This window comes from Cavia porcellus, unplaced genomic scaffold (genome assembly GCF_034190915.1).
Source record: "Cavia porcellus strain 051 isolate PalLab524CR breed Dunkin Hartley unplaced genomic scaffold, mCavPor4.1 scaffold_11, whole genome shotgun sequence".
NCBI classification, from domain to species: Eukaryota; Metazoa; Chordata; class Mammalia; order Rodentia; family Caviidae; genus Cavia; species Cavia porcellus.
Window position 1 is genome coordinate 22,249,416 of NW_026947494.1, and position 16,612 is coordinate 22,266,027.

Sequence of the window (16,612 nt, forward strand, 5' to 3'; positions counted from 1 at the left end):
ACAGACAGCAAATAAATATATGAAAAATGTTCATCATCATTGGTCATTAGAGAAATGCAAATCAAAACCACACTGAAATTTCATCTCACTCCTAAAAGAATGGCCAAGATCAAGAAAACCAACAACAACAAATGCTGGAGAGGCTGTGGGGAAAAAGGAACTCTCCTGCACTGTTGGTGGGAGAGTAGACTAGTGCAACCATTGTGGAGGTCAGTCTGGAGATTTCTCAGAATACTAAGACTGGAAGCCCCACATGATCCAGCTATACTACTTCTAGTCATATTCCCAGAAGAACTGAAAGCATCATACCACAGTGATATATGTACACCCATGTTTATAGCAGCACAATTTGTAATAGCCAGATCTTGGAAACAACCTAAGTATCCATCAACTGAAGAATGGATAAAAAAGCTGTGGTATTTCTATACAATGGAGTACTACTCAGCTATAAAAAATGACTGCATTGAGACATTTATAAATAAATGGAAGCTGCTTGAGACCATACTCAAAGTGAAATGAATCAAACTCACATGTATAAATACCAAATAGTTTCTCTAGTGTAAGAAATGATAAGAATACATAGAAGTATGTGGTAATCATGATTCCCAATTGTATTGGTTTGAAGCCATATAATGTTTTCACTCATTAACCACAATGGTTTTAACCTGGGCTGTTTGATTTTAGTATCTATGATAGCATGAATAGCTATTTTGAAGAAAGCAACACAACATAAAAGCTAGTGCTGATTTAATATCGTCTGGTTTTAAAGTCCCATCAAGCTGTAGTACATCTGTTTCCACTGGTTTTAACATGTTGCATTTTATATTTCACTATAAGCTATAGTATAAACAAAACTCTTTATAGGCAAAGAGATAACGTAGAAACCATTGTTTGTTTTCTATTAGCAGGTTCTAAATACCCTGTAATTATTGCATTCTCTTGAAAGGCTTTACACTGTCTAGATACACTTGATATTATAGCATGCGAAGTTACACTCAAATAATTTAAGGAAAGAGGCACCGTGGTGACTACTATTATGTTAGATTATCTGGTGGTGTAACACAGTGATGCTTGAATTGCTCGGTTCTGCCCTGCATTGTTCTATTACAATGTCCTCTCTTATCTCAATCTTCCCCTTATTTTTATATTAATCTATTTTCTCTCATTTTTTAATTAATGGAAAACTAAATTAAACAATAATGGGACATATTATAGTAACCTTTTTTGTTGTCCTATTAGCCTGACTTGAACCCCAGTATTGCTCTCCCCATCTTGTTCTGTCTGATTATTATATATTCTATTTTGTTTGATAGTATCAAGTTTGAGGGTATGGGCAATCTCTTTGAAGGCAATAAGATATGCTATGATGCCCAATATGGATTGATTATCATCCTTTTTTTTTGAAGTCCTGTAAGGTCCTCAGTGTAGATTTTATTGGTTTTGTTCCATATTATTTTGACCAATTCTTTTATACCTGATGATATAGACAACTCAATTTGAAAATAGCAAGAGGCACAATGGTAACCACTTTTGATCACCTGCTATTCTATTTTTGCATCATGTGCTATGCCCACCCTTCTGTTCTAACTGACTCTGTTTTGCTTAAATAAATAACATTTGTTTTTTGAAGAGAATAAAAAACATTGGTTTTTAATTCTCTTCAAAAAAAGTAATAAGAACCGTGAGAGTAATAAAACCCTAAAAGTCTAAATGTTACTATAAAAAAGAGAGGAAAGTAAGGTGGACTAAGGCATATAACCGCAGGTATGTTCGAGAGTGTAGGACGGAAAACCATATAACTGAGCTCTTGTTGGATCATTGAACGGAACTGTCTCCAATTCCACTGTATGAATGTTCACTTTATATGCTTTAATTTAGTGATATGGACAATTGTTTCTGGGAAGTTAATGTGTAGCCTGTTAACTGGTGATTTTGTACTGTACATATTTTTTTCTAGAAATACTGTATTTTTTCTAAAAATACTGTATTATTTTTTCTAGAAATACTGTACCTTTTTACTGCATGGTTTTTTTATGTCCTTTCTTTTTCTTTTCTTATCTCTTTAAATAAAGAAAGAGTGAGGGAAAGAAAGTGCTCTAAAGGATACAACTGCAAGTGTGTTTAGGTGTGTTAAATAGATGACCATATTAATGTTTTTGATTGGACCATTGAACACAACTGTTTGAAGTCTCACTGTTTGAATGTCCCCTTTGCATGCTTTAATCCTGTGACTTGAACAACTATCTTTAAGATGATAATGTTTAATTTATTAAATGGGGTTTTCTTACTGGTTTTTTTTTTTTTTTTGGTAGTTCTGTATTACTTGTACCCTTATACTTTTTTGCTTTGTTTTGTTTTTTTCTCTTTTTCCTTTTCAAAAAAAAATGAAGAAGAAGAAGAAGAAGAAGAAGAAGAAGAAGAAGAAGAAGAAGAAGAAGAAGAAGAAGAAGAAGACCTCATTGTAGAATGCAGCGGAGTGTTTTATATTCCTCAGCTCAGAGGAGCATGCTGTGAGGAGCCCCGCACCTCAGAAGAAGATGAGAACCATGAGAAACTGTCCTTCTATCCCTGTCCTGATATGAAGGCAAGGGAGCTCTGGGGGAGCTTCCTATACACCTCCACCTTCTCCCCTAGGAAGATCACACACAATAAAACTTAGCCTGTGCTTTGAGCAGGAGCTAAAGTTTGGTATTTTATTTAGATTGCATAATGTAAGAATAAATCTTATAAATCTGATAATTTTGTACCTAACAAATAAGATTTTAAAACAAAGCCAACATAATGCAAAGCGAATGGAGAAATAGCACAACTTCATAAATTTATAAAATTAGTCAATTTAAATTAATTGCACTGACTCCTTCAGTAGGAATAACCATTGATTGTTTTTGGAGAGTTAATTTCAGTTGTGTTCTTCTTTGTACAACTGAGTGTAATCAGATGAATATAAAAACCTCACCTTCATTACTTCTACCTTCATTAGTTAATAAATAGTTTAAAATATTATATGGATTGCAAATTTAAGAATGTAAGGAAGTATAATTTCCATGTATAAATCTTCTGACTAGTGGCATGAACTTAGGGTCATATTTTAATTATATTTTGAAGACACAGTGTGTGAATTTAGAGACAGAGCAAAACACTTGTATCTTCTATTAGATCTTTACTCCAAAAATGAGCCAAAATTATCTTTAAACACTTCTTTATTGTAAAGAAGATAAAATTGAAAGGAACACAAAAACACCACTTGGCAAAGAGCTTCTTAAAATACTATTTCAAATAACAAGAGTGATGTTTAAACTTCATGGACATGAAACTTACATAGACCAGTTTCTCCTAAGAGAATTTCTTAAAAAGATTCTATGTGAGGAAATAAACTAATATTCATCATTTCTTGCTTCCATTGTGGCAAGAAAGGAGAAAAATCACATTAAAAATTAGAAAACTTTTAAGTTATCTGTACAAAGGATGACATCAGGAATCTATGAAATTTTACAGATTTTATTTTTTAATTAACTTACTTTAAATTCTCATGGGATTTTGTTACAATTATTCCTGATGAATATTTTTGCCCCCTTTGTTACTATGGTTGATTTTCCCTATGTAATGATTGTTTAAAATAAATTTCAGTTATTTAGTCAACTGCCTCTGCCTAGCTTTAGAATTTTTATAATAATCTCTTTACTGACTCTATTCTAAATTGAATGTCTATTTTCTGTAATATCAATATCAAATACCTGTTCTTAAACTTTTAAAATTATATTTAGAACTTCTACTTTTTAAATTTATTTTGCATATATTTTAAAACATGGTTTAATCAGAATCTCTGTTTATAGCAGAGGTCCGCCTAGATTTACAACTTCATTCTTGTATGCTGTAAGAGATCAACCCTCAGATTCATTATGTCAGATTTTGTGCTCAGAATGTCCAAGGACATTTCAATTTTGTCCTGCGAATTTTAGAAAAAAAAATTCTTCCTAATTGAATATATAAAATTGTTTTTGGTTTTATTTATGAAGAAAACAAAAGTAACCATTTGTTATTTTTTGAAAATTGTAAAGAAGTTTAATAGTTCTATTTTATAACCAAAGTATGTGGAAAATTTAGCTGAGGTTATTAAGTCAGATACAGGGTATATGGATCATGAAAGGGAGATTAACAACTGTAATGACTTATTTCATGTGTTGGATACAGGTAAGGTTTAGAAATATCCAAGAATAATTTTATGTTTCCTCTTAAAAGAGCAATAAACCCACCACTGCAATTAATTTGCATCTCAGATATTTCCTAAGTTTTCTCTGAGAACAAGGATCTTTCTGTGTGTACCAAAGTGAAGCTGATGTACACATCTGGATATGGATACGTAGATATAAATCTCGCTGTTATTATTTGTATACTTGTACAATCCATTTACAGCCACAGAAAACCATTTCTGTTAGATACTTCTTGTGCACTTTTATAAGAGCGTTCCAGTCTTCTTAAAAGTTAAAAAAAAAAAAAAATAGGTGAGCGAATTGTACCCATAAAGAAACAGAAAAGAATGTGAAGCTGAAATAATCAGAAATGTACCAGCTCAAGCTGAGGCTCAGAGGACCTTTACAGAGAGCCTGTACATTAGTACTAGCATTAGTATTCTAGTACTTAGCATTAGTAATTAACAACCCAAAATTCTTCTTAATGATACTATTGTGTATATTTTCATTTTGAGATCAATAATACTAGAAATGACAATGAAAATAAAAACAGTGAAGAACATTTCCTTCTCGAATTGTACAGCAGAATCAAATATGTGAAAAACACACTATGATTCTAAATAAAATGGCAATATCTTTGAGATAACTAGAGGACAATATTGTTTTTCAATTATATGAATACTACTTATACCACAGAATTACGTTGGACTTTCGCCTACATAGGTAGATTGATAGATATCCATTGTCCTGTTCTATATAGATGTACTTATATAAAGATTTCAGGTATAAACATATGCCTTGTTAGATTAAAATTATAATAATTTTAATAATTTCAAAATAATTTATTTTCTCTACTTAAAAATAATTATTAAAAATAAAGCAATGCATACTTAAAAATTGAAAAGAAAATATTTTAAATTTACTTTAAATGACTTCCAACTGTAAAACTTATCACATCAGTGCAATATCCAGTTTTATGACTTATTCAAAAATCCTCGTTTGTAAATAAAATTATAAATTCTAATAACCCATGGGTCTTAACTGATCAAATTTGTTATTGATTTCATTTCTTGTGTTTAATGATACACTTTTCAAAATTTCCTGCTTCTTGATTATGCATAAGAAATTTTCATTGCTTATCTCTAATAGCCTACAAATGCTTTCTGTATTCATTCCATGAATAAAAATATTTGGTGAAACTATTGAATGAGTAGGTTGTCTTCCTTCATTATAGAATAATATGTAAAATTCATGTAGAGGAGAGAAAGACATAAAAGACACTTTTTAAAATAATGCATTGAGCCTATATATCAGTGTAGAAAAACTGCAAAATACAATGAAACGTTAGCATAATAAAGAAAGAGAGGAACACTACTGCCCCCAAGTGCCTGATTGAAGATCGATTATTCCAGTGACTTGGGTATAAATAAATGTGCTGCTAATATTGCTTTACAGTCTGGCAGAACTAGCTAGTAATTTGTAATTTCTTGCCATTCTTTGGTGGAAAATTGTTAAATCTTGTTGAACTAAAATTCAAAAATTTGAATTAGTTTTAAATTTGAATTATTCATTTTTAATTGCATGGGAAAATTAAAAGGATGGATCAGCATCCATTCATTCTGAAATTTCCAATATTTACTTACCCATAACGGTAATTCAGAAAAACAATATTGGAAGTAAAACTATATTTAAGATCTAATATCATCTTTATTTCTCAATAGTTTACTTTTACAACATTGTACATATATAACAAGCACAAATTGATGATTTCATTATATTTAACAATGCATCAAAATTTTTATGTTGAATGTAATATAAAGTTAAAATTTTACATCTGCCATTGTTACAAGTAAATATTAATGTGCATTTTCTCAATCTGCAACGTAATTCTAGGTATAAGTAGTGGACATGTACTTGCCAAAAATGACTTTGTTTGATAGGTCGTGGCTATTTCAGGCTTGCTTTACTTGGGATAAGAGAAAATTATATTTTTAAAGATAATAAGGAAAGAATGTAAGTTTTGCTGTAAATCCATTTCTTATTTTTAAAAGAACTATATCTTCTTAGGGTGTTATATGAAGAAGAGGAAACTATCTTGAGAAGCCACTTTGACCTTATCAATTTGACATCAAAGAAAAATTCAAAACACACAGTTGATGTGGCTAGGGAAAATCAACTGTCATCTGTTGTCTGTCCTGGGAAGTGAAATTAGTAACATCTGAAAAATTACATGTGCATTCATCCGAGTCAACAGTCAGAAGAGAAATATATCCACAAATATGAAGCAACATAGGTACAAAGTTTGTATTACAATATTGATTCATAACAGTTGCTCAAATCTAATTGTAGCATGATCAATAGTTTCAGATTAAGAAACAATATTAAAGATTTCTCTTTTCTAATTAGTTTTATTCTAATATGAACATACAGAAACTTAGAAACACGTTTTTGCATATTAGTTATAAAGTTGTATTTAGAGGAGAAATCATAATTTAATTGAATAAGATTAAAGATAAGTTTAAGGAAGCTAAATGTATAACATTTGAAATAAGTAGAAAAAATAATTATTTTGATTAACTTGCAACATAGTATACTAATGCAACATACTTCAGGTAGTGTTTCCTAAAAACAAAAATTCATCACACTTTGCTATATTGATAGTCACATGTGACTGCTAATAACAATATTTAACTTTCATAGACTTTAATATATGCATATAACATTTGTATATTCACCTCTGAATGTCTGTAGTGTATCTGCATCCTTTAATTAAATGAATTAGAAACCACAGAGAAAAAAGAATAGTAATTAAATACTCTTTCTTGAACATGTGGAATTTTTTTTCTTGTGACTGATTCTTCAAAAAAATCAGTATAGCAATTGCTAACATTGTTATACTTTATTAAGTATAATATGTAATCAAGAAGTGATTTAATTTATACATAACGTTATGTGCATTTTAAATCTTATAATATTATATTTAAGGAATTTGAGCATTGTCTGTGGTCCTTGAATCAGTCAGTCATCAATGATTGGGGTACTATCATATGCAATATACAAATATTTATACTTTGTTATATATAAATATTTTTATAATATATAAGTAATGTTTAATAAATTACCCTAAATAGTAATTATTATTTTCATTGCTCAATAGAATATAGAGACAATTAGTACATATACACAATTAGGATTCAGGGCAAGAATTTGAATTTGTATATATCAGAACAAACTCAATACTCCCAATCTAAAAGCAATAACATTCCTGTCATAATTCTAGAGCTAGTACCCAGAACATTGTTTCTAAATATCATTGTGCTTAAACATTATTTGTGTTTACATGTCATTAACTAATGAAACATTCTGCTGTCCCTAGAGAAATGGGTGATGCCAAGTGTGAAGAGGAAAAATACACCATGTGTCTATTTTCTTATACTACAGGAATACACAAGCTGGGTGTGGTAGATCATGCCTGTTTTCCAAATTTTGAAGGCTGAGGTAAGAAGATTGCTGCAAACTCAAGTTCAGCCTGGACTACAAAGTGAGTTCAAGGCCAGTCTGAACTGCGTAGTGAGACCCTGTCTCAATAAGACAAAATAAATAAATAAATAAATAAAGCAAACAAACAAACAAACAAAAAATCCATACAGACTAACAGTAACTAACCACATCTAAAGAACTCAGAAATAATTTAAAGGGTTTACCACATTATAAATATGGTATATTTTCAGCATTAAAAAATAATCAGACTAACTATGGCAAACTGAAATGAAAAAATTACATACATGAACCTCCAATGGTGGATTTATAGAGCAACGGCTGCTAATTATTATACTTAGAAAATTTTACTTTACACTGTCAGTTTAATCAGAATCTCAGATATAAAGTTCTTGCTAAGTAATTTTCTTAAGTGGAACCAAGAGATTAGAACTAATTTAGATTTTACAGGGACTGAAGAAATGGCACATAAACAATATGGAAATATAATCAATAAAAGTACAAAGTAAACTACATTCTACATGAAATCTGATTTGAATTCTTTGGAAAATCAGTATTCGGCTTATCTATGACAATCACTGGATACATTGTTCAACTAAAGTTTAAAACAGACTAAAAATGATTTAAAGACAAGTGATGAATTCAATGTAGCAATTTAAATTATTACTGAGGTACCTGGATATTAAGTATATATTAGATTATATTTTGGGAATGTCTATTAAGTATCATAGAAATAAAAGCATTGTTGATATGTAAGACAATCAGAAAGACTGCAATCATGATCCACAAGTATTATAAAACATATGCAGATATTTCATTCTTGAAAAATAATTCTATTTCAGGCAATTAATAATGAACTTAGTAGTCTTTTGTTTTCTCTCTAAAAATTAAGATAAGAATTAGTCATTTAATTAATCAGTGGAAAAGTTAGAGTTACATAGGTTATATCTAATCACAGGAAAAATAATAGGTTAGCCTTGTCTAAAAATCCTTTGATACTATAAGACAGACAAAAATACTCTGTTAGATATGCTTTATTTTTTGCAATTCCTATCAGATAAACAAACTTGAATTACATTTCTCTCCATAGTAGAAGAAATTTTCAGGGAAGATATGTCAATTTCAACAGATGTCAGAAAAGAAAGAATGTAGAGAAAGCATATATATGTATATATATATATATATATATATATATATATATGCATTATATATTTTCTTTCCATATATATGGAAAGAAAATATTTCTATAAGGAAATAAAATATATAAAATACTTAGGATATGAAATGAATAATATAATTACTATTTCATCAAATGTAATAATTGATTAAAATATGTTAAATAATTCAGTATTTTAGAGTTTTCAGAAAATCAAATGCAAAATTATTCTCAAAGCCTTTTTAAACGTTGTCATAGACTTACTTCAATCATTTTAAAGTGTGCACATGCTAAAATTTATAAATGCTGACTTTAAAGGTATGTGATAAAAAAGATATATATTTTCTTATTTATTATGAGATCCTAAGATATATTTGTATTACTGTAGATGTGATTTATGTACATATGGAGTCTCTATGATATTGTTATCTGATATTAGATTGTGAAGATGAAATAATTCATGAAATTAAATGCCTTGAATTGTACTACAATACTCCACCAATAAATATTAGGTGGACATGTCTACTTAATTTTGAACAACTTCTTCTATATAGTCTTTAAAAACCATAGTTATAATGTCAGTTGTGTCAAAAAACCAGATGTTGTGATTTGGAGGTATGGCTTTCTTTTCTGAGTTCAAATCCAATAGCAAACATATAAACAAGATGGTGAAACTGGAGATCTCCACTGTTGTTTCTCCATAATGCATTGATTTTGATAATAAGTCATGGATTACACTGTTTTTGTGAGAGTTCAAGAATCCAGGATATAAGTTACATCTGCCTCCCTATCCCAGCTGCACTTGGAGAACTGCTGAGCTTCCGACGGGTGGGTGGGCCCACACTATCCCCTGAGCCCAGCCTGTTTCAACTGCCACGCCTAGCCATTGGTGTGCAGAGGAGGGGCTGGGTGGATCTGGGTCACCTGCATTAGCCTCTCCATGTGTCTGGAGGACTTTGGATATCTCAGCAAGCAGGGAGGGATGGCAGGTTCCTGAGGCACCGCGGCCTGTGGTGAGTGCCCAGCACACTCTGCCCAAATATCAGACTGTTCCGGACCCTCCAGGCTTCCGGGTGCAGTGAAGTGGAGAAGTGGGTTTGAGGCCTCTACATCTGCCTCCCCATCCCGGTTGCACTTGGGGAACTGCTGAGCTTCCGACGGGTGGGTGGGCCCACACTATCCCCTGAGCCCAGCCTGTTTTGGACTGCCATGCCTAGCCATTGGTGTGCAGAGGAGGGGCTGGGCGGATCTGGGGTGCCTGCACCAGCCTCCCTGTGTGTCTGGAGGACTGTGGATGTCTCGGCCCAGACTGTTTGGGTCCCTCCAGGCTTCCAGGTGCAGTGAAGTGGAGAGGTGGGTTTGAGGCATCTACATCTGCCTCCACATCCCGGCTGCGATTGGAGAGCTGTGGAGCTTCCAAGGGGCAGGTGGGCGCACAGTGTCCCTGAGGCCCAGCTTATCTGGAACTGTACAGTTCTGAGCAGGCAGAGGAGGGCCTGCTCAGAGAGAAAAGCTGTCAGAGAGAAAAGACAGATCACTTATAAAGGAAAACCTATCAGAATCACAGCAGACTTCTCAGCACAAACAATAAAGTCAAGAAGAGCATGGAGTGAAGTATTCCAGATGCTAAAGCAAAATGATTTCCAACCTAGACTGATGTATCCTGCAAAACTATCATTCAAAATTGATGGGGAAATAAGATACTCCCATGACAAAGAACAGCTGAAGAACTTCATGAACACCAAACCAACCCTGCAAAAAATATTGAAAGACAGTTTAGATACACAAAGTAAAAAACCACTAAGCAAAGCAAATAATTAAACAGAACAGAAAGATAAAGATGCGACAGCAGAGAGATAACATTCCAACAACAAACCAGCATTTAACAGTAATAACCATTAATGTAAATGGTCTCAATGCACCAATCAAAAGAAACAGACTAGCAGAATGGATCAAGAAACAAAATCCAACCATATGCTGTTTACAGGAAACCCATCTAACCCAGAAGGATACTCACAGACTGAAAGTCAAAGGATGAAAAACAATACTTCATGCAGCAAGAATCCAAAAAAAGGCAGGAGTAGCCATTCTGTTTGCAGAGAACCTGAGCTTTAAACCAACAAAGACCATAAAGGACAAAGAAGGTCACTACATACTCGTAAGGGGAAAACTCCAAGAGGAAGAGATAACTATCTTAAATATATAAGCACCAACTCCAGAGCACCCAGTTATATAAAAAAACTATTAACAGAAATGAAAAGTCAAATTATCAGTAACCCAATTGTAACAGGAGACCTTAATATGCCATTGACACCAAGGGACAGATCAACCAGACAGAAAACGAGCAAAGAAATAACAGAACTGAATCACACCTGTGAACAAATGGGTTTGATAGACATATACAGAATGTTCCACCCAACAACATTAGAATACACATTCTTCTCAGCATTACATGGATCATTCTCTAAAATAGACCATATATTAGCTCACAGAACATATTTAAACAAATGCAAAAGAGTTGAAATCATCCCTTGCATGTTATCGGATCATAGTGCTCTGAAATTAGAAATTAATGATAAAAGATACTGCAAAATTCCCACAAACACATGGAAACTGAATAACACACTCTTGAGTAAGAAGAGCAAGTCAAGCCCAAAGCCAAAAGAAGAGAGGAAATTATAAAAAATCAGAGTAGAAATCAAGGCAATAGAGACTAAGAAAACCATCCAAAGAATCAACAAATCGAAGAGGTGGTTCTTTGAAAGAATAAATAAAATCGATAAGCCCCTAGCCAATCTTATTTAAAAAAGGGAAGAAAAAGTTCAAATTCATGCAATAAGAAATGAAAAAGGTGAGATCACTACAGACCCAATAGAAATACAGAAGATCATCAACACCTATTTCGAAAAACTCTACTCTCAAAAGTTTGATAACACAGAAGAAATAGACAGATTCTTAGAAACATGTGAAATACCAAAGCTAGATCAAGAGGATGTATAACTGTTGAATAACCCAATCACTGTTAATGAAATTGAAAATGTAATTAAGTCCTTACCCACCAAGAAGAGCCCAGGCCCAGATGGATTCACTGCAGAATTCTACAAGAAATACAAAGAAGACCTAATGCCAACACTCCTCAAACTATTCAATGAAATTGAAAGGGAAGCAATCCTTCCTAAGTCATTCCTGGAAGCAAATATTACTCTAGTACCAAAACCTGAGAAAGACCCAACTAAAAAAGAGAACTGTAGACCGATCTCCCTAATGAACACATATGCAAAAATCCTCAATAAAATATTGGCAAATAGGATGCAGCAAATCATCAAGAAGATTATACACCATGACCAAGTGGGATTCATCCCAGGAATGCAAGGATGGTTCAACATACACAAATCAATAAATGTAATCCACCATATCAATAAAGCCAAAAATAAGAATCACATGATCATTTCTATAGATGCATAAAAAGCCTTCAATAAGGTCTAACATTTATTCATGATAAGAACTTTACAGAAAATTGGAATAGATGGTCTTTACCTCAATATAATAAAAGCCATTTATGACAAACCAACAGCCAGCATCATACTAAATGGCCAAAAATTGAAAGCCCTTTCTTTAAAATCGGGCACAAGACAAGGATGTCCTTTATCACCACTCCTATTTAATATAGTACTGGAAGTACTAGACAGAGCAATTAGGCAAGAAAGAGAAACAAAAGGGGTAAAGATAGGAAAAGAAGAAGTTAAATTATCATTGTTTGCAGATGACATGATACTCTACATAGAAGACCCCCTAAACTCCATTGAAAGACTCTTAGATACAATAAATAAATTCAGTAATGTGGCTGGATACAAAATCAATACTCAGAAATCAATAGCATTCCTATACACAAACAACAAAATCACAGAGAGGGAAATAAGAGAAACTGCACTCTTCACATTAGCAAGCAAAAAAAAAAAAAAAAAAAAAAAAAAAGAAATATTTAGGAATTACTCTTACAAAAGAAGTGAAAGACTTATACAGTGAAAATTATAATACACTGAAAAAGGAAATTGAGGATGATCTCAGAAAATGGAAAGACATCCCTTGCTCATGGATAGGAAGAACAAACATTGTGAAGATGGCCATTCTCCCAAAACTGTTGTACAGATTCAATGCAATCCCAATAGAAATACCATCAACATACCTTGTAGATCTAGAGAAATCCTTCCTAAATTTCATCTGGAACCAGAAGAGACCTAGAATAGCAAAGGCAATTCTAAGCAGCAAAGACAAAGCAGGAGGCATCACAATACCTGACTTGAAGTTATACTACAAAGCAACAGTAGTAAAATCAACATGGTATTGGAATCAAAACAGAGCTGAAGATCAATGGAATAGATTAGAAGATACAACCACAACTACAAAAACACTCGACCACCTTATCTTTGATAAAGGAGCCAAGCAGGTTCACTGGAAGAACAACAGTCTCTTTAATAAATGGTGCTGAAAAAACTGGCTCTCCATTTGCCAAAAACTAAAGCTAGACCCATGTCTATCACCATGTACTAAATTAAAATCTAAATGGGTCAAAGATCTGAATATTAAAACTGAAACACTAAATCTATTGGAAGACAAATTGGGTAGAAAACTTGAAGACATAGGAGTAGGTAGAGAATTCATGAAAAGGACTCAAACCGCACAGGAAATACTTCCCAGAATGAATAACTGGGACCACTTCTATTTAAAAAGTTTCTGCATGTCAAAAGAAATCTCCAGCATAGTGAAAAGAAAACTCATAAACTGGGAAAAGATTTTAGTGAACTCTCTCTCAGACAAGGGACTCTTGTCTAAAACATATAAAGAATTAAAAAAAAAACTCAGACCCCCAAAATTCAAAGATCCAATCCAAAAATGGGCATCTGAGTTGAATATGCACTTCTCAGATGACGAAATGCAAATGGCAAATAAATACATGAAAAAATGTTCATCATCATTGGTCATTAGAGAAATGCAAATTAAAACCACACTGAGATACCATCTCACTCCTGAAAGAATGGCCAGGATCAAGAAAACCAACAACAACAAATGCTGGAGAGGCTGTGGGGAAAAGGAACTCCCCTGCACTGTTGGTGGGAGTGTAGACTGGTACAGCCTTTGTGGAGGTCTGTCTGGAGATTTCTCAAAAAGTTGGGATTGGAAATCCCATTTATTCCAGCTATTCCACTTCTAGGCATATTCCCAGAGGAACTGAAAGAATCATATCACAGTGATATATGTGCACCTATGTTTATAGCAGCACAATTTGTGATCGCCAGATCTTGGAAACAACCCAAGTGTCCATCAACTGAGGAATGGATAAAAAAGTTGTGGTATTTCTATACAATGGAGTATTATTCAGCTATAAAGGAGGATCACATTGAGATATTTATCTATAAATGTGCGCAGCTTGAGACCATACTCATAAGTGAAATAAATCAATCTCGCATGTGTGAATACGGAATAGTTTCCCTAATGTAAGTAATGATTCAAATATATAAAAATATGTGGTAATCATGATTCCCCATTATGTGGCCTTGAAGACTTATAAAGTTTTCATTTATTAATTGGAAAGGCTTTATTCTGGGCTTCTTGATATGGAAATATTTGAAGCTATAGTATATGAAGTTTTATTCAAATATTTCAAGGAAAAAGACAGACACTATGGTAATTACTATTAAGTCGGGTTATTTGGTGGTGAACCACTAGGTTGCTGAAACAGTCATGCTTTGACCTGTATTGTTATATTGTTATGTCCTGTTTTATCTCAATCTCTCCCTTATTCTTTAAAAAAAAATTTAGTTATTTCTTATGTTTGTTTTAATTAAGAGAAAAAATTAAAAACATTAGCAGGAGGTATAATAGTAACCTTTTTTGATTTCCTATTCACTTGTTTTGAAGTCCTGTAATACTCCCACGATCTTTTTTTGACTGATTAGACTCTGTTCCATTCTGTATGATAGTATCAAGTTTGAGGGTATAGGAAATTACTTTGAAGGCAATAAGATTCACTAAGATGCCCATTCTGGTTTGACTATTGTCTCCTTTGGAAGTCCTGTAATGTTTACAATGCTTAAGTTTTATTGGTCTTGTTCTCTACTGTTTTGTTCAACTTTAGAATACCTAATAAGATAGACAATTCTTTTTAAGGAAACAAGAGTCATCGTTGATAACCATTGTTGATAACCTTGTACTCTGTTTTACATCATGTGCTATGTCTATCCTTGGTTTTGACTGACAGCTTTGTTTTGCCATATTTGACTTTATTCTCCCCCCCAAAAAAATAATAAGAACTAAGGAGTAATAAAATCCAAAATGTGTAAATTTTGTTGTAAAAAAGAGAGGAAAAAAAGAGCTCTAAAGGATACAGCAGCAAGTGTGTTTAGGGGTGTTAAATAGCTGACCATATTAATGTTTTTGGTTGGAACATTGAACACAACTGTTTTCAGTCTCACTGTATGAATGTCCACTTTGTATTGTTTGATACTGTGATTTGAGCAACTATTTCTAAGATGATAATATATAATCTATTAACTGTTGATTTCTTACTGTCTTTTTTTGTAGTTCTGTATTACATGTATCCTTACACCGCTTTGTTTTGTTTCGTGTTTTTCTCTTTTTCCTTTTAAATAAAATTTAAAAAAAAGAAAGCAATGACCCAATAATATGGAACTTCCAGACTTCACTTTTAACAATGAATAGATCAATAAGTGAAAATTTTAGAGTATAATTAAGCTATAGACCAAATTATCTCAAGAAAAACAGAATATTTCTTCCAACAACACCTGAAACTTATATATAATTTTCTCCAAAAAGATCAATATGTTAACCCACAAAAACAAATCTTAACAAGCATAATTTAAAATCATATCAACAAATAATTATAGCTATGTTATGAAGATAGCCAAATAGGAGTTTCCAAATAATATACCCTATGGGGGTACATTGTTTTGCTGCCAAAAATGTGTTGCAGGAGACCTGGAAATCACAGTAGAGTATGTAAAACTGCAGCTGGACCCATGAGAGATGTTTTATGAGGGAAGATTGCCAGTTTGTTTTCGGCTTCAAATCTAGGTGGAACACGTTTGGCCCTCCGGTTGCTTCCCGAGGTATCTGCCAATGACACAAGAGCAATCGTGTATATTATTGAAATGACAGATTTGCCTGACAATATCAATCCCATCTGGCCACCTGAAAATTACGCTGTACAGTGATACCTTGGTTCATGAACTTAATTCTTCCCATGATTCTAGTCTTTAATTGAATCAGGTGAGGCGCAAATCAAATCAAGCATTAGGTACAATGTTGCCTTATATAGGAATTTGATTTGGGTCTCATTCAATTCAGCTTGTTACCAGACTCAGAAAGAATTTAGTTCATTAACCAAGATACCAAGGCAGAGCTGCTCAAAAGCAACCTTAAGGGTGATGCATCTGTATGGCAGTGCCCTTGTTAGCTGATTTACTGAGCTTAATACAATGGTGAATCTTGACATAAATATATGAATTAATTTCAGCCTCTCTCAACTGTAGTGTTATAGAAAGCTCTCTTGTCTAGGAAACTGCCAAGAGGAACACTTACTCATGATCTGAAAGATAAATATCTTCTAATTTCACACTGGGCTCTGGACACATATGCCCTGGGTCATCTCAGGTACAGACCATGACAGTGAAGTCCACACAGGGACGGACTGAGTGATCCATGGAGGGCTGTTTTTTTGTTGTTTGTTTGTTTGTTTTGTTTTGTTTTT